The sequence below is a fragment of the Rhinopithecus bieti genome, unplaced genomic scaffold (genome assembly GCF_001698545.2).
Source record: "Rhinopithecus bieti isolate Rb0 unplaced genomic scaffold, ASM169854v2 scaffold_33903, whole genome shotgun sequence".
Taxonomy (NCBI): domain Eukaryota; kingdom Metazoa; phylum Chordata; class Mammalia; order Primates; family Cercopithecidae; genus Rhinopithecus; species Rhinopithecus bieti.
Window position 1 is genome coordinate 595,471 of NW_016814625.1, and position 18,691 is coordinate 614,161.

Here is an 18,691-nt window from a genome sequence, read left to right on the forward strand (position 1 = left end):
TTGGCCTTGAAGCCCCATGTGGCTGGAGTCTTCCTGCTGCTGCTGAGTTTCTCAGCACACCGCGTGTCTATGCCAGGCCTGGTGTCCAGCTGGACACAGCAGGGACAAGAACCGGGGCTTTACTTTCCTGAGGCTAACATTCTCTTGCGGGAGACAGACAATGAACAAACATGCACATAGGACCATTCCAGGCAATAATGAGTGCTGAAAAGGAAACAAGATATGGCTAGAGAGTGAAGGATGGGGGTGAGGGGATTGCTGTGCACAGTGTGGTCAGAGAAGGCTCAGTGGAGGCCACATTTGAGATGAGATCCCAAGTCTAAGGAAGATTTGCCCATACACTTTTGAGATCCACAGTCCTCAGGGGTAAACCTGGGTGCAATTCTTCCCTGGCTGCCTTTGTTAACCCAGCTTATAGGGCAGAGTCCTGCCTTGGTCTCCTCTTCTAAATGTCCCCAAGAGGCCCTGCCTTGGCCCCATTTCTCCCCTGGCACAGGTGCCTTGTATAGGCCCTTAGTCTGGTGGCGGTGATCACGCCCCATGGACAGGTCCTCCGGAGCAATGACTGCTCCCCTATCCCTTATGTCAACTGTCACCTCAATCCCACCTGCCTGGTGCCCTTTTATGTAGCACCGATTGAGGTCAGGGCTCCCGGCCACTGCCCCAACCTGTGGACTGTACCTTCAGAGTCAACCTTTGGTGACTGCCCCAGCCTCTGTCATGCCCTTATGCCCAGGACATGGTCTGTCTGCATGGTCTGGTACAACACCCTCCCTCTCCTCTGCTCTAGGTTGCTGGCAGGAAACTACCCTTGGTGTCCCACATCCAATGTGGTGACCTATATCTCAGGGGACCATCAGGAGTCTCCAAACAGGCCATGCCTTCCTCAAGCGTATCTCCACCTGTGCTTCACATCTGCGTGTGCCATCCCTCCTTTCCCCACCAGGCCACTGCCAGTCGCCCTGAGACAGTCACCTCCTGGGTTACTCCTGCAGGAAACATCCTCGGGTGCCCTGGACATCAGTGACTGCCTCCTTGCCACCCTAGACCACGGGGCCACACTGACATATGCTGCTGCCGTGATCTGTGTGGATGTTAGACTCCTCCCCTAGGTTCTGAGCTCCTAAGGTCAAGCACAATGTCTTAAGTGGTCCTCTCCAACCATGACACATGTTTGAGGCTCAGTAAATGTTGGACCATATAATTTCTGACTTTTTTTCTTCTTTCATCCTTGGGCCTAGAAATCACTTAGAGGATTTCCAGACTGAAGTGCTATTTCATGACAAGAGCACTACTCTTCCAAACCCTTCTATTGAATACCACTGACTCTTTTAATATTAGTGTCCAGCCATTAGTCCTGTCCTTCAAAGGGACAGGGGAATTAACATTTGTTGCATGACCAGAGACCATACTAAACATGTATTAGACATCCAATAAATAGTTACTGAATGAATAGTAAGTGAATTAACTTGTGTCGTTTAATCCTAACTGTACCCCTGCAAAGGACGTATCATTTTCTCTTTCCCTTGGATTATACAAGCAGTATGTGGCAAAGCTGCAATTGATTAATTAATTAATTAATTATTGAGACAGTCTCACTCTGTCGCCCAGGCTGGAGTGCAGTGGTGCGATCTCAGCTCACTGCAGCCTCCGTCTCCTGGGTTCAAGTGATTCTTGTCCCTCAGCCTCCCAAGTAGGTGGGATTACAGGCACATGTCACCATGCCCAGCTAAAGTTTTTGATTTTTTTTTTTTTTTTTTTTTTGAGACGGTGTCTCGCTCTGTCTCCCAGGCTGGAGTGCAGTGGCCGGATCTCAGCTCACTGCAAGCTCTGCCTCCCGGGTTTATGCCATTCTCCTGCCTCAGCCTCCCACGTAGCTGGGACTACAGGCACCCGCCACATCGCCCGGCTAGTTTTTTTGTATTTTTTAGTAGAGACAGGGTTTCACCGTGTTAGCCAGGATGGACTCGATCTCCTGACCTCGTGATCCACCCGTCTCGGCCTCCCAAAGTGCTGGGATTACAGGCTTGAGCCACCGCGCCCGGCCTAGTTTTGATATTTTAGTAGAGAACGGGGTTTCACTATGTTGGCCAGGCTGGTCTTGAACTCCTGACCTCAAGTGATCTGCCCACCTCAGCCTCCCAAAGTGCTAGGATTACAGGCATGAGCCACAACGCCTGGCCTAAAACTGCAATTTAGATGCCAGTCTAGATGAGACCCAGAGCCCAAGTTTGCTTTCTAGAAGGCTGCTGGCTTTTCCTCCCCCAAGTTAAAATCGTATGCATTTCTTTTATCTCCTCACCCTGCTATTGGTGTCTAGACCTCAGAGGTCATGAGTGTTGGACACTTCCTCTGTCTCCAGCCATACACTAATGTTCAGGTCCATTTATCTCTGCTGTCAATCCCGTGGGATCACAGGTGCAGAAACCATGGTGTCCAAGTCAAGCCAGCAGTGGAGTCAGGCCTGACCCAGACCCACCCATGTCTTTGGTTGCTCTCCCTGGTGCACCCTCCTTCATGCCTCAGCTCTTGTCCTCTATAATATCTGATTTTATGATTTACCTAAGTATCTTAATAATGATAAGATATTAAGTAATCTTAATAATGCTTAAAACAATAAGCATCGCCTGAGCATTTGCCATGTGGCTGGAGTTGTGCTAGGGTCTAAGGGAAATGCAGAAATAAACCCTGACCTCCTAGTGTTTCTAGTTGGTGGGACTGTTGGTGCGGGTCTCCAGGATCAGCTTATCACTAAGGGTCAAAAGATCAACCCGGCTGGTGCAGTGGCTCATGCCTGTAATCCCAGCACTTTGGGAGGCTGAGGCAGGTGGATCACGAGGTCAGGAGTTCAAGATCAGCCTTACCAACATAGTGAAATCCCGTCTCTACTAAAAATACAAAAATTAGCTGGGCATGGTGGCATGTACGTGTAATCCCAGCTACTCAGGAGGCTGAGGCAGGAGAATCACTTGAATCTGGGAGGCGGAGGTTGCAGTGAGCTAAGATCGCGCCACTGTACTCCAGCCTGGGTGACAGAGCGAGACTCCATCTCAAAAAAAAAAAAGAAAAAAAAATCGACCCCGAGAGAAAGTACAGGTACTTCATTACTGATGCCGTTTGGAGCTGTAGGCTCATGGGGATAATAAAAACAGGCCAAACCTGGCTTTATTCTTGTTTTTTAAAAATTCTCTGCATACAAACCATTCTTATTGCCTCTACCTAGGGTGAACTTCTTGCTCTCATTGCCCAAGACAATCTGACATATGAAGTTTGAGCACCTATACCACAAAGTAAATACCACTTTTTATAACAAGACTTTCTCTCTGTGCCCACCAGACTGCCCTGTCAGCCCTACACACTTTAATTATAGACTAGGTCATGCAAGCTTGCATGGCCTTTGAAGACAGGCACAAATGCTGCTTGAACTGTTAGTGTGTTTGACACTGAGGAATACAGTTTGAAAGGAATTTGGGGCTATTTACTTTTTGGTGGCTTAACCCACTAACGTCTGGGCACCCTCCTTAACAGTGATGACCACTCTTAGCCCATAAAGAAGAGGCCCCTCTATTCTTCTCTCCCATAACATTCATTGTTACATCTGATACATCTGCTGGAACCCCGGGCAAATTTGACTCCCCCTTTGGCTGGTCAGATCAGGGACCAAACTGTCCATCACACCTTACCTGCAGCAATGAGAGCTGACACTCTTTATCATTTTAATTTTGTCTCCATTGTAAAATATATCACATTATACCAAAGAGTGTTCAAAACATATATGTTCAGGAACTCTTATGAGTCTGTCACTCAGATAAGGAAACAACATTATCAGCATCTGATGAACAGTGACTGATGTGCTCCTCCCTAATCCCATAGCCCTCTAACTAGATTTTGGTTATTCCTTTTCTTGGTTTTTCCTATAGTTTTACCAGCTAGGTGTGCATTTAAAAAAAAAAATTGTTTAATTTGCCCTGGTTTTGAAACTTACATAAATGGAATCATATTGTATGGTATCTTCTGTGGCCCAATGCATCACATGGCCATAACTCATTTTCACTACTGTATAGTATTCCATCATATGAGTATGCCACAACTTATATATTTCACTGTCAACAGGCATTTGGATTGTTTCTAGATTGTGGCTAATGTGGACAATATTACTATAAACACTCTTGAGCATGTCTCCTAGTGCATATGTGTAGAATTTGCCTGGGAGTAGAATTAATGGGATGTGAATTATGTGCTTGTTCAGTTTTACCAGGTGCAGGCAGGGTGTTTTCCCAAAGTGGTTGCATAACTTTTCCCTCCCATCAGCAGGATTCTCTTGTATCCCATCCTTACCATTATCATACTATACTTTATACCAACTTGAGAGGTGTAAAATGGTATCCTGTTAGAGTTTAAACTTGCATTTTCCTAATTACTCATTAGTTTCAGCATCTTTTCCTATACCTATAAGCAGTATGTGTTTGTCTTTTTGTGAATAGTCCAGTGTGTCTTGTCATTTTTCTGTTGGCTTGTTTATATCTTTCTTATTGAAACGTAGGTGTTCTTTCCATGCTCCGAACACAAATCCACTCATGGTTGCAGGTTTGGCTAAATCTTCTGGGTTGAGGCTTAGCTTTTCATTCTCCTTAGGTGCCTTTTAATGTAGTCAGATTTACCAATCTTATTCCTTACGGTTTTTACTTCCTGCATCTTGAGAAATTTTTCTCTAGTCTGAACTCAAGAGCTGTTTTCCTATATGATCTTCTAAAAGTTTTGTAACTTTTTTCCCACTTAAGCCTTTAGTCTTACTGAAATTGCCATTTAAATATGCTGTAAGTTTGTATCTAATTTTATTTTTTCTATATGGATAACCAGTTATTCCAGCACTATTTATTGAATAATCTATCCCTTTCATACTAACCTACAATACCATCCCTGAAACAAATTATGTTTCTGTACACACATGGAAATCTTTCTGTTCCATTGGTGTATTTTTCTTTTGCTGCCCTAATAACTCACTATCTTAATTACTAAAGCCTTATAATAAATCCTGATATTTATTACAGCAAATCTTTATACTGTGTTCTTTGTTTCAGAAATGTCTTGGATGTTCTTAGCACTTACTTTTCCATGTACATGTTAGAATTATATTGCCAAATTCCATTAAAAATTCTGTCCAGGTTTTGATTGTAATTGCATTGAATCTATAGATTGAGAAGAATTGGCAACTGCATGACATTAAGTCTCCTTATCTAAAAACATGGTATACCTATTTCGTTGTCTTCTACTTCTTTTTTTAATCTTTTCTATTTGTAATAGAGACAGGGTCTCCCTATGTTGCCCAGGTTGGTCTCAAACTCCTGGCCTCAGGCAATCCTCCTACCTCAGCTTTCCAAAGTGCTGGGATTACAAGTGTGAGCCACTGTACCTCGCCCTAGTTGTCTTCTTAAATATATTTTAATAAAATTTTTATAAATTTTTTCTTAAAGGTCTCATACATCTTTTATTAGATTTATTCCTAGGTATTTTAAATTTTTGATTACTGTTATAAATTTTATCCATGGTAAAAATTAAACTTTCTAACTAACTGTTGTTGGTGTATGATAATGCCACCTTTGTATGTTGATGTTGTATCCAGCAACTTTTCCTACTCTCTGATTAAGTTTGATGATTATTCTGCAAATTCTGCACAGCATTCTATGTAGATAGTGATGTCATATCATCTGCAGAAATAAGTTTTGTTTCTTCCATTCTAAACCATATACCTTTTGTTTATTTGTCTTGCAAACTGCTCTAAGACATCCAGTACAGTGGTGAGTGTAAACAGTGACAATGGACATTTTTGTCTTGTTCTTGGCCTGAAAGAGGATGCTTTCAATATTTCAATGTTAAATACACCATTTATTGTAGGTTTTGCATAGATGCCTTTAATAAGACTAAAGAAGTGCTTCTACTCTTAATTTGCCAATAGTTTTTATAAGAATGGATATGAATTTTGTCATATGGTTTTCCATTTATAAATTTTTGCTTTTATTCTGTTACTAAAATAAATCATATTCATTTTCCCCTGTTAAATTCATCTTACACTCCTAGGATTAAGCCAGCTTGGTCATGCTATATTAATTTTTTTTTGGATTTTGCTGGATTGGTTTATTTTTTTCACATTTTCACACATATATTAGTGAGTAAGATGGACCTGCATATTTTCTTTCTTACACTCTAGGAAGTCCTCGCCACCCCCAGCTGCTGTCCAGGCCAATAATAAACTGACCTGAGGTATCAAGGTTCTGGGATATCAAGCTGGGAAGGTCCCCTCATTCTATTTTTTGATGGATGTGTTAAAAGGACTTATCTGCTCCTTGAACATTTGGTAGCAGCCACCAGTAAAGCCATCAGCTCAATGCTTTTTTTAAGGATAATTTTTAACTGACACCAATTTAGTGTCTTTGGTGGCTACAGGACTATTGCATTTTCTATTTTCCCTCTAGTAGGCAGAAAGCTGAAACTCTCTGTCCCTTCTTAGGCCAAGATCCTCCTCTTTCTCCCCAAATGATACTGAGGGTGGTAGGAAGTGGCATTAGAACTTGCTCTTGTCTTACTCAGAACTCAGCATCTCTGTTTCCTGTGCAAGAGCCCTTATTTGGCATAAAATCGAGGTAGTTGCTAGTGATCTCTCCCTCCCATCTGTCCCTCTTAAGTGTCCCTGGAGAGGGATAGATCAGATGCCATAAACCCGTGATTCTCCCAGAAGTCACGGAGTGAGACCAGATTGTTGAAAGTGCCATGAATAATTAAGAACCTTCTGGGGAAGTTGTTCATCTTGAGGCACTGCCCTCACTTCTCTCACTGAAGGAATCCAGATTCCCCCAGGGATCTCCAGAGGATCCAGGCTCAATAAACCTGCTTCCTGCATTCTTCTCTCCTTTCTTCTTCTCCCCTGGCTCTATGTCCACTCCCACAGGTATAGCCTTTCCCTACATTGTGTTAAAGCAAACTAACTATGGCCTGAGAAGGACTCCATACTTCCATATTTGGGTCCTTGTAGATGAAGGGTAACCTAGCTTAATAGACAAAATTGAAAACCTAACTTAGTAGTGTGTACCTGTAACAATAGCTGAGTGTTGGCCAATCCCAGCGGCCATACTTGAATTACTCATATGCTGCTGAATGTTCAAACTGCATTCAAACAAGGCAAACGCCAAGTTGTAACCAATCTCGCTGTTTCTGTGCTTCACTTCCAATTCCTGTACTTCACTTTACCTTTTTTGTCTATAAATTTGTTCTGACCACGAGGCACCCCTGGAGACTCTGAATCTGCTGTGATTCTAGGGGCTGCCCAATTTTTGATTTGTTCATTGCTCAATTAAACTCCTTAAACTCCTTCGGCTGTAGTTTGTGTTTTGTTTTGTTTTGTTTTGTTTTGTTTTGTTTTGTTTTGTTTTGTTTTGTTTGAGACAAAGTCTCACTCTGTCACCCAGGCCAGAGTGCAGTGGCGTGATCTCGGCTCACTGCAACCTCCGCCTCCCAAGTTCAAGTGATTCTCCTGCCTCTGCCTCCTGGGTAGCTGGGATTACAGGCACATGCCACCACAGCTGGCTAATTTTTGTATTTTTAGTAGAGATGGGGTTTCACCATGTTAGCCAGGCCTGTCTTGAATGTCTTGAAATTCTGACCTCAGGTGATCTGCCCTCCTTGGCCTCTCAAATTATTGGGATTACAGGAGTGAGCCACCGCGCCCAGCTGAAGTTTTTCTTTTACCATTTGTAAATGCCGTTGAAGATGCCACTTTTCCTACAGTATAAGGCTCTCACATGGGAAATGCATGTCCCTTGACTCTAGGGCCTGCTGTCGCTGAGTTTGGGGGGAACTGAAGGGGACCCTGGCTAAGAGAGGAGCTCCATCGGAGATGCAGAATGGAAAAGGTGGCAAAGCAGTAGACAGAAGCACGTCTGAAAGGTTGGTGGAGCTAGGTGCAGCTGCAGGGTCTCCCGGCAACACCCTCCTCCACACCATGCTTTTTCTAGGCCTCCTCCCCAGATGCCACCACCTGGTCTAGGCTAGATTAACTACTCACAAGCACTCTTTATGCTCATTCAACCTCTTCCTGTTCGTAAAGCCCATTTCCCCTTGTTCAGAGCTTGGTGCCAAGAGAAAGTAGCCAGATCCCTCTTAATTAATTCAGGCATTAGGGCAACAAATGTGTTTCAAATATATCTCAAGGAAAGAAACAACCCTTCCAAAGGCCTACAGTGACATTTGTCTTGGGCCTCGCCTCATTTTGCTCAGGGTGGGAGTGAGGAAGGGAGAGCATGCAGACATTCCCGTCATTCCTTGGCACCCCCTCCACAGGCATGTGGGATCTTGGGGGCTTAGGATGGCCCCAGCCCCACCCACTCCCTCCTCCAGGGTGTCCTTGCCATTCCCAGCTGTCACCCGGGCCAATAATAAACTGATGAGGCCAGGCAAGCAGAAGCCCAGGCTTAGGTGAGGGCACCTCCCAGTCCCCCCGCCCACTCAGCCGCTTCACCCTTGGAGATCACACTCCAAGGGGGGACAGTAAAGGGGTCACCTGAGAAGGGGGGCATCTAGAGGAAAGGAACAAGGGCCCAGTGTCCACAACTACTGCCGTTACCACCGCTTGTCCTCGGCCTTTGTCCGAAGCAGAGCAGCAGGGACACAGGGAAGCCAGGCCACCCAAACCAGCCCAGACCCACCCACTGGTGCCCTTATTTCCCTAAGTTCCTTCCTGGCATCTAGGGTAAGATAGTCAAGCTGTAGCTTTAGTTCATATGACCTTACTTGGGCCTCCTTAGAGGTGGAAATCTCCACCCTCTCCACGTTTAAAGTTAACTCTCTGTGTGCACATGTAGCTTATCTGTGCCCACAGTTAAGTCCTGGGCTGCCTTCTGCTGCACAACCCAGCGCTACGTCACTCAACCCTGGAGTATGAGAGTACTTGGCTCCGTAACATGAGCCAGGGCAGGGCTTCATGCTCAACATCTGGGATCCCTAAAGTCAGAGTACAGAAAAAATGTCACCCCACCATCTTCCTACTGCCACCACCTGGACGCAAAGGTGACTCAGTATGGAGGGAAGATCACGAGGTCTTTACCCCTTGGGCAAGTCACTTCTCATCCCAAGTCCTCTGTGTCCCATTGTACAGTGGGCAGGTTGGACTAGATGACCTACTGGCCACAGCTAGCCACGGCCAGCCACTGGGTACCTCTTCTCAGAAAACAAGGAAAGCAAGGGAGGGCCAGAGTCTCCACTTGGCATCAAGCATCACCTCTTCACCCTGATCCCCCAACCAGAAAGCTCTTTGCAATATCATCCTGAGCTAAATGTGGGAGACTTGCTCTATGGCTTCCTCCTCCTGACACACGTGTATGCATGTGCCCAAGCACACACGCACACCACACCCTTGTGCAACACGCGTGCTTGCAGAGGAAACTTGTCCTTTCTTGGCCAAGCACAGGGGCCTGCAACAATGGGTGGGTGTCTTACATTGCACTTCACACCAGAGCCTATCCTTAGAGATTCCTCAGGGTCTCAGCCTGCGCTAGCTGACCCCGCACGCCTTCCTTGGCCTTCCACCTGTCAGGTTCCACATCTGCATCAGCCACTGAGCTGCAGCCAGCCAATGGTGGAGCCACATGCCCAGGCTGTGCTCCAGAGCATCCCTACAGTGACTCAGGCCACTGACCTTTGAACACATCCAGACCTCCCCTCTGCCAGCAGAGAGATCTCCCAGCACACCAGACCCCAAATGCCTTGAGACAATCTCTTTCTAATCTCTTAATCCAGTGGTGGGAGCCATTTTCTATTAAGGGACAGTGACCTCAGTGGAAAATCATACTCATACGAGGGCCACATCACTGTATAAAATTACTGAAGTTCAGCGTGGCTGCTGCTGTTTCTTTTTAATTAAGAAAGATGTAGAAAACATTCAGAACACTTGATTTTTAAAGGAAGACAAAATCATGCAAAATAAACATGACCAATATGTTAAAATATGTTTTCCAAATTTGAGGCAGTTGAGATGATGTGACTTAAAAGAATGTAAAGGAAAGAAAGAGTGAGAAATCGTGGTGGGAAAAGGAGAAAGACCAAAAAAATATGGAAGACATGAAGAGCAGAAGAGCAGAGAAAGGGCAGACCAGTGGAAGGGAGAGGGAAAGAGGGCGATGAGGTGAGGAGCAGCAAGGAGGGCTCGTTAAGCCCAGCTGCTGGATCGTTACTTTCTGCTCCATGCTTTTTGTCAACGCTAATCTTGTAAGGCTGGTTTTCAGATTATTACCTGGATTGTAGGCTACCACTTACACAAAGTCACTTCGTAGATGCTCATTTCTATTATACCATTTCATCTTTGCAAGAACTCTAAAAATTAGGCTTGAGAAAAGCAAGACCTAGAAAGGCTGCCCAAGCTCACACACCATAACAATTGGTCAGGACTCCAGTTCATCTGCAGATCAAAGCTTCTGCTGTTGACACTATACTATTTCTATTTTCTACCTTGCCATTATCTTCCTGTTGAACTGTTGATGATCTTTGTTCATTGCCCCCTTGATCACCCTGAGGCAATGAACAAATGATCCAGCTACTCTTTCCTTTCTTCTGTTCTCTGAACCCATTAAACTCGTCCCATCTCTATTCCCCACCTGCCCTGACCTCAAAGCGTGGTCTGATCTCCTCTCTTCCTGGACTTCCATGCCCAGATCTTCCCATGGCAGCCCAGCTTACCCTTCAGGTCTCCCCTGAAGCATCATTCCTTCAGAGAGTCCTTTCAACCACCTCCCTGTCGCTCTCTCACATCACTCCAAACTGTTTTTTATCATGGCACTGCTGCGCGATGTTTTTTTGTTTGTTTGTTTTTGCTGTTGACTATCCACCTTTCTGGGCTAGAAGAGAAACTCCATGTAAGCTGAACTTGATCAACCTTGTTTCTTACTGTATCTCCAGAATCTAATATTATTTCTGGCAAATAGTAGATGCTTAATATGTGTTTGTTGAATGAATGAGTGAATAAATGAACTGTTCTCTATCCCTTTATAGACTCTGCTCTTAGCTATTAGTGGGGCATTTTTGTACAGAAGCAATAAATCAATCCCTAGGTTGCATTCCCCATATCAATCAGCTCAAGTTCTCCTTCTACAACTCTAATCAAAACTCATTCATTCCACAAGCATGTGCAAGCTCTTGGCTGAGACTGTGGATGAAAATAAATGAGATTTGACTCCAGATTCAAGGCCTGAGCTTCTGGAGTTGATAGAGTTTAGAAGGGAGGGGATAAAGCATGCCCACAAATATTATAATTCAAGATTAAATAAGTCATAAACAATTTAAAAAGAACAAATTAAATATGTTCAGAGGAAATTTCCTCTGGTTGGATGATCCATGGGGACGCTAATGTAAATAAACAGTAGAGCCGAGATCGAGCTTTGAATGAGGGTTCAGACCTCATTGCAGTCTCAGGCAGTCAGCCATGAGACTTAGAGCCATGACCTCAGATTGAAGGCCAGAGTGTGTCCAGACTGGACCAGGCACGTGAAGAGGCAGCAGGGGATAAGGATGGAGAGAGAGGCTATGTCCAGGTTTGTGGACTGCACATAGCCATGGGAGAGAGTGAACTGCATGGGCACCGTGACCCAGGCAGCAAAGTAAACCAGCAACACAGCCGCTGCACTTGCAGCTGACAGGAGAGAAGGGGGTTGGTGCAGGACCCTCACTCGCAGACCCAGGGGTTAACCAAGTTTCTGTCTGAGAAGCTCAGCGGGGCAGATTTCTCTCCTTTCTTAGTAATGTGAAATGTAAGCTGGTCAACAAGCATGATTTCTCAACAGCAGGAAATGAAGCAACTGTTTTTGAGACAGCATCCCACCCTGATGGAAGGCAAGGCTTCAGGCTGTGGTCATTTTCATGTCAAGTTAATCCTGGTTGTAGAAAACACTTCTCCTGAGGAGGCTGGCCTGTCAGGGAAGGGGTGGAGACCGGGGGCCCTGGGGTAGGAATGGGAATGAGGAATGAGCAGGGCTCCATGTTATTACTCATGAGCGGTGGGGGCTTTGCTGGAAGAAGATCGGGGAGTGTGGAGAAACTGGAGGCCCACTAGGAGGTGGTGTGGGAGGCTGGCGGTGAGCAAAAGGGAAGGAGGTGCAACGAGCTTCAAGAGGGACTTGGAGGTCTCAGGGAAGGATGCCAGACCTGGAATAGTTCCCAGCCTCTGCGTCTTTTCTTTTTTATTTTTCGACACAGTCTCGCTCTGTCTTCTAGGCTAGAGTACAGTGGCGCAATCTCAGCTCACTGCAACCTCCGCCTTCTGAGTTCAAGTGATTCTCCTGCCTCAGCCTTCTGAGTAGCTGGGATTACAGGGGCCCACCACCACACCAGGCTAATTTTTGTATTTTTAATAGAGACAGGGTTTCACTATGTTGGCCAGGATGGTCTTGATCTCTTGACCTCGTGGTCTGCCTGCCTTGGCCTCCCAAGTGCCAGGATTACAGGCGTGAGCCACCACACCCGGCCCTCTGCATCTTTTCTCTCCACCTTTCTGAGGCCCATGGCCCCTCCCAGACTCAGTCATAGCCCTAGCCTCTGAGACCTGGGACCACAGACATTTCTTCTAGTTCCTTCTCCTGGGCCCATCTCTGTCAATGCTTTACCATATTGCATTGTAAGTAATGGCTCAAACAGCTGCCTCCTACATAGACCCTGGGCCCCTTAAGGGCAAGGGCCCCGTCCCCCTCCTCTGCTGGCCCTAGCACCTGGAACAGTGGGGCTGAACCTGCAGGGCCTGTGGATGTCAGGCTGAATGATGTAGTTGCTGTTGTACCTTCTGGATCTCTTCCACCTCCACCTGACGTCTAAATGTCAGGATGCCTCAGGGCCTAGGCATGGGCTTCTGCCCTTCTTGCTCTACGTGAACTCATCCGTTCCCATGACTTTAAATAGCATCTTGATGCCAGTGACTCCCACATTTATGTATCTCCAGCCTAGACCTCTCCTCCGAGTTCCAGATGCATGTATCCACCAGCCCGCTTGCTCTCTCTACCCAGATAAAACATAAAGAGCTCTTTAATATGGCTGAGACAGACTCCCTACTCTGAAACTTATCCCCACCCCTCAAATTCCTCACACTAAACAATTAGCACAACCTTGTCCACCTTGCTAAAGGTAGGACTCACCGGGTGGTTACTGGTCCTTCTATTCCCTCATCCTTTTACATCCAACTCATCAGTAGGTATGCAGATGTTCCCTCCACAGAAAGTCCGTAGTCCACCTTTCTTTCCACCTCCATGCCCCCAGCCCAGGGCAGGCCACCGCATCTCTTGCCTGGACCTTGTTAATAACTGCTTATGCTCATGCCTCTTCCACTCTTGCCACACCCCAAATCTATTCTCTACAGAGACACCAGAGTGACTTTCCGAAACATAAACCTTATCCTGGACTGCCTGTTTAAATGCACAGAGGACAAAACCCCTCTGTGGTTTCCACAGGCTTCAGGACCCAGACCTGCCTCTCTCCTCTGGGCCTCTTGCCTCTCTCCACTTCCCCAATCTACTCTAGCCAGCTGGTCAGCTTGCTTGTGCTTTACTCTTTCTGTTTTCAACAAGCTAAGCTCTTTCTCATCTCTGGGACTTTGCATATGGTGTTCTCTGCCTGGATCATTTTCTCTCTTCTTAAGGTAGCTGACTCCCTCTCATCCCTCAGATTTCTGTTCAAGATCACCTCCTCGGAAAGGCCTCCCTGACTGTTCTAACTAGAGGAGGTTCCACTCCTCACTCTCCCGAGCTTAGCCCAGGACTTGGCACCTAATGGGGCTCAGTAACTCTTTCCTGAAAGAATGAGCAGATGCTGCCCTTAGTCCCAAGCAGACTCCTGTGAGCTCTTTAGCTTCTCCTTCTAAGCCATCAAGGATTCACTCTCCTTTCCCCTTATTTTTAAGTTTTCTCAAAACTTCCCTCATAAACACCATATTGTCGAGTTTCTTTCTCCCCCTAAAATAGCTGCAGAACTGGACAAAGACTGGCTATTCGCTTCCTAGCTGTCCCTTTCGGTTTCAGGGTTTAAATGCTAGTCATTGCAGGGGAACGGTGGGGAGAATGGAAAATTACCAACAGGGAGAAGTGGCAGAATCCAGGGACTGACCGTGTTCTTACACCCATGGTCCTCAGTCTATAGTTAGCTTCTGACTTCCTTTCTTGGCAAGATCTATACCAGCTATCTAGGACAGTCCTGATTTCTACTGTTCTGTCCTATTGTCCCACTGTGTATCATAAATTTTCTTACAATATGGGCTCCCTCTCTTTTTCCTCCCACTCTCCTTTTATCCCACGAGAGCAGCCTTAAACAACCCCCGCACTCAATGTGGAAAGAGCTGAATTCGGTTCAAATCTTGCTCAACCACATAAAATCTGCACGACTTTGGGCAAAGCACTGATCCTCTCTCAGCTTCCGTTTGCTCACCTACTGAGAGGGATAAGGCCAACAGCTCCATTCCAGGATCTGGCGGGGGGCGGCAGGGAGGGGGACGGCGGTGACTGGAATAGCATGTGTTGAGCACTTGGCACCCAAAGCAAGTCTCCCTTGCCCCTCAGGATAAATAATGGAGTGAATTAGTCTTTCAGCCAAAGGACTCTGGGCTCCAGTGAGTAATGTAATGCTTTACCCAAACAGTGGGAGTGTTGAAGTAATTTGGATGTTAGGGGACTGTTATATTCTCTCAGTTCAGTTGTAGCCTGAGTGATGAGTCAGGTCATGTCTGTAGACAGAGAGCTCTGTCTCCTTAAAGAGGAGGTGCCCAGCTCCAATCCCTGGGGAAAGGTTGTATCTTTATTGGAAACCAGAGCTCAGAAGACTAGCCTTAGGGAGATGGAAGACGGCCCCGACTTGGAAGTAGGGATGCATCCTTCAATAGGGGTCCCTGAACAGATGGCGCCCTCCATGTGGAATCAGGAGTCAAGCATAGCTTGAAGGTCCGACAGTTTGGCACCCACCTCGAAGCGTGCACTTCCCCTGCCTCACCCTCAAGCCTCCCCCGAGTTTTATCTGAATGACTTGGCTCAGGCTCCGCTTTTCAGGGCGAGGGCTCTGCCACCTCCTCGGCCAGAGTGTCAAGGGGTGACCAGTGACCCTGAGACCACCTTGGCTACAATCTCTCAAGGGAAAGGTGCCTCTTGGTGAATCTGAGTGACAGCGTAGGGATCATGCAGTCCAGCTGCTTCTTCCTCCCCACGAGGGAGGTCTTCACCCAGTGCCAACCTGGGTAGGCCTGCCTCGAGCTTATTTTTATTGAGGGAGCTGGCACTTTCTTTCAAATATCAGGGGCATTGCAGACCATGCAGGTTTCATCTCCTCCAGGCCCTTACCTAGCAGGAGAAAGGTCACTTTCAGGCATGTCCTCACACTCCCTGCACTCAGGTTGGCTTTGGGCCATGCCTGGTCAAAGGAAGCCTGGAGACTGGGCTCCAGGACAGGCTCTGTCATTAGCAGCCAAGCGGCTTGGAAAGGTCACCTGCTCTCTGCTTCCTCATTGTCAATGAGGAAAACAATCTCTGTTTTTGTTTTCTGTGGCCGCTGTAACTAATCACCACAAATTATAATGACTTAAAACAGCACATATTTAATATCTTACAGTTTTTTGAGGTTACAAGCTTAAAATAAGTTTGATGAGGCTAAAATCAAGATGTCCACAGTGCTGTGTTCCTTCTGGAGTCTCCAGAGCAGAATTCATTTCCCTGCCTTTCTAACCTTCTAGAAGCTGCCCGCATCCCTTGGCTTGTGGCTCCTTCCTCCATCTTCAACGCACATCACTCGTACCTCTGCTGCCCTTGTCACATTCCCTTTTCTGTGCCTGACTCTCCATCGTCCACTCATGAGGACCTTTGTGATTACATTGGGCCCACCCAGATAATCCAAAATAACCTCCCCAACTAAGACTCTTAACTTAGACACATCTTCAAAGTCTCTTTTGCCATATGCGGTTACATGTTCTCAGGTTCTGGGGTCTAAGACATGGACATCTTTGGGGAGCCATTATTCTCTCTACCACAACCTCGTTACTACATAAGCTGTTCTCAAATCGCATCCATCTCCCAGGCTTCAGGAAGGACCTTCTCATCTCATCGCAGGCCAAAGGGCCTGGTCCCCTAAGGATGAGGCCTGGTCCCCTAAGTACTCCTAAGGATGGAGAGTCTGTAGATACCTTTATTTGCCTGTTTTCTTTGTTTGGCTGGTTTTGCTTTTATTTTTATTTATTTATTTTTATTTTTTATTTTTGGAGACAGGGTCTTGCTCTCACCCAGGCTGGAGTGCAATGGCAAGATCTCAGCTCACTGCAACCTCTGCCTCCTGGGTTCAAGCGATTCTCCTGCCTCAGCCTCCCAGATAGCTGGGATTATAGGTGCGTGCCACCACACCTGAGCCATTTTAGTAGAGACAGGGTTTCACCATGTTGGCTAGGCTGGTCTCAAACTCCTGACCTCAGGTGATCCGCCTGCCTTGGTCTCCCAAAGTACTGGGATTACAGGCATGAGCCACTGCACTCAGGCTAGTTGCCTGTTTTAATGTTGAAGGCTCTTAAAGGGAGTTATAACTGCTACCTGACCCATCTCCATTATGGCAAAAGGGATCCATGTAGTTCTGCTGTATGCGTTTTCCAAATTCAATGTTTAATGGGGGAGCCACAGAATCATCTCAACCGCAGAAGGTGGAAATCTCACAGGAGAGCCAGAAATGAAGCTGGGGTTGGAGAAGGGGAACCGGCCTCCTCAGAACACCTGCTCCGTGCCAGACCCTCACATGCATACCTCATTGAATTCTTACCACAATCCTGTGAGGAGCTGAGGTTCAAGGGTGCTGAGTCATGCTAACAAGGTCAGCAAGTGGCAGAGCCGAATGGGGGTTGGGGATTTTTCTGATTCTGCCACAGGACCATGTGGGGTTGGGGTCACCTAGGCTCTGGCTTTGTACATTGCCAGTGTTTCTCTTATCCTGGCATCAAAAACAACTCAAAGGAGAGGACGGTTGTTTATGGTGAACAGGGCTATTTAGACAGGTTAGAGCTGTACATTTGAAGATGGGATTTAGAATGTATGGAGAAGGAGTGTGTGTGTGTGTGTGTGTGTGTGTGGTGTGTGTGTGTGTGTGTTTCATTAACCTCCACTTACTTCTGCATACCCAATGGAGAGGAGAAGGAGGATCATCCAGTGGATCGGAGTTTAAGATTGTCAACAAGACGTCACTAAGAACATCTTTTGCATGCCCTATAGATAAGTGCAAAGCATCCCTCAAAACAGTGGTTCGAAATCACAATCACCATCCAGAGAGATGTGTTAGAGACATGGGTCCTTGGGTGGAAGAAATCTGTTGAGAAAGTCAGGCCCTCACCCAAACATGGCTATGGGGAAGTCCAGCAGAAAGAGACACAACCCCTGCCCTCAGGAGGCACCAGATCTGAAAAGAAAAGGAGGCGAGAGTCCCTACCTTCAGGGAGATCCTAAAGTGTGTGGCAGATGGAAGAGAGAGCCCTGCCTTCAGGGAGCCTCTAGTCTGAGAGGTAAGATGAGACACACGGGCACTAAAACACCATCATAGACACAGGTGTTCCCAAAACTCATAGGCCCAATTGTTGTAAGAACACAGTCAGAGGTAGAGCAATTAGATGTGAGCCTGTGAAAGAGGGAAGGTTCCAGAAGAAGATGAGTCTGGAACAGAGAAAGGATCACTGAAGTGAGGAGTGGGCACCAGAATAGGGGTTACTCTGTGAAGGCGGGAGCAAGTCAGTTGATCCCTGGGATGGAGGACACCCAGATCAGCTTGAGTGGCCATCACTTCTTTAACAAGATGGGCCAAAACCAGGGTCCGGAAAATACATACACACATGGCTGCTCCAGGGGCCTTCAGAGGGGTGAAGACCGCTGGCCCCGACTTCTAGATTGGTTCCTTACCCCACTTTCACTCCCAGTCCCCAGCCCATGGCTGCTGTGTGCCAGAAAGCACAGACCCTGGGAGTCACTGCTCCCTTACAGGAGAGGCCGCCTGAACACAGTTGTCCCACATCCAGGCAGAAAAGGGGCACAGGGCCACGTTTCACCCTGTCTGCTAACCAGGAAACTGATTTCAGCCTGGCTAAGGGGACCCTTGTACAATTACTTGTCTATTATCTTCATGTGGCTTCTCCAGAGAGACCAGGTTTTCATGGCCCTATGAGGGACTGTCAACTTCAGTTTAGTTTAACAAATGTGTGCTGAGCATTGCTGACACTTTGCCTTGTTTCCAACATGACTCAGCACTTCACATACCATGGTAGGAAAAAAAAAAAACAACAGGGTCGCCCTGACTGGGTCTGGTCCCCAAAATTAGCCTTGACTATTTCCCAGAAACTTGGCCTCTCTAACAAAAACCATTTGATCCCTGAGTTTTGCTCTGCTGAAGTCTGAGGATACGTTGTGACTCTGATGACCATGTGAGAAAGTTGCTGTTTTCCACTGTGAAGAAATGGTACCAATGTGAACACGGTCATCTAGGCCATTTAGGACTTTTTCCTTTAAACATTTGTGCTTTGTATTTGGTGAGCCAATTTTCTTTGAAAGCTGACTCCCTTCCACTCTTTGCGAGTGAAAGTTTGTTTTCTTCTCTTTTTTTTAATAGCTAACAATAATTTATTGTATATTTCAAAATAGCTAGAAGAGTTTATTTGAAGTGTTCA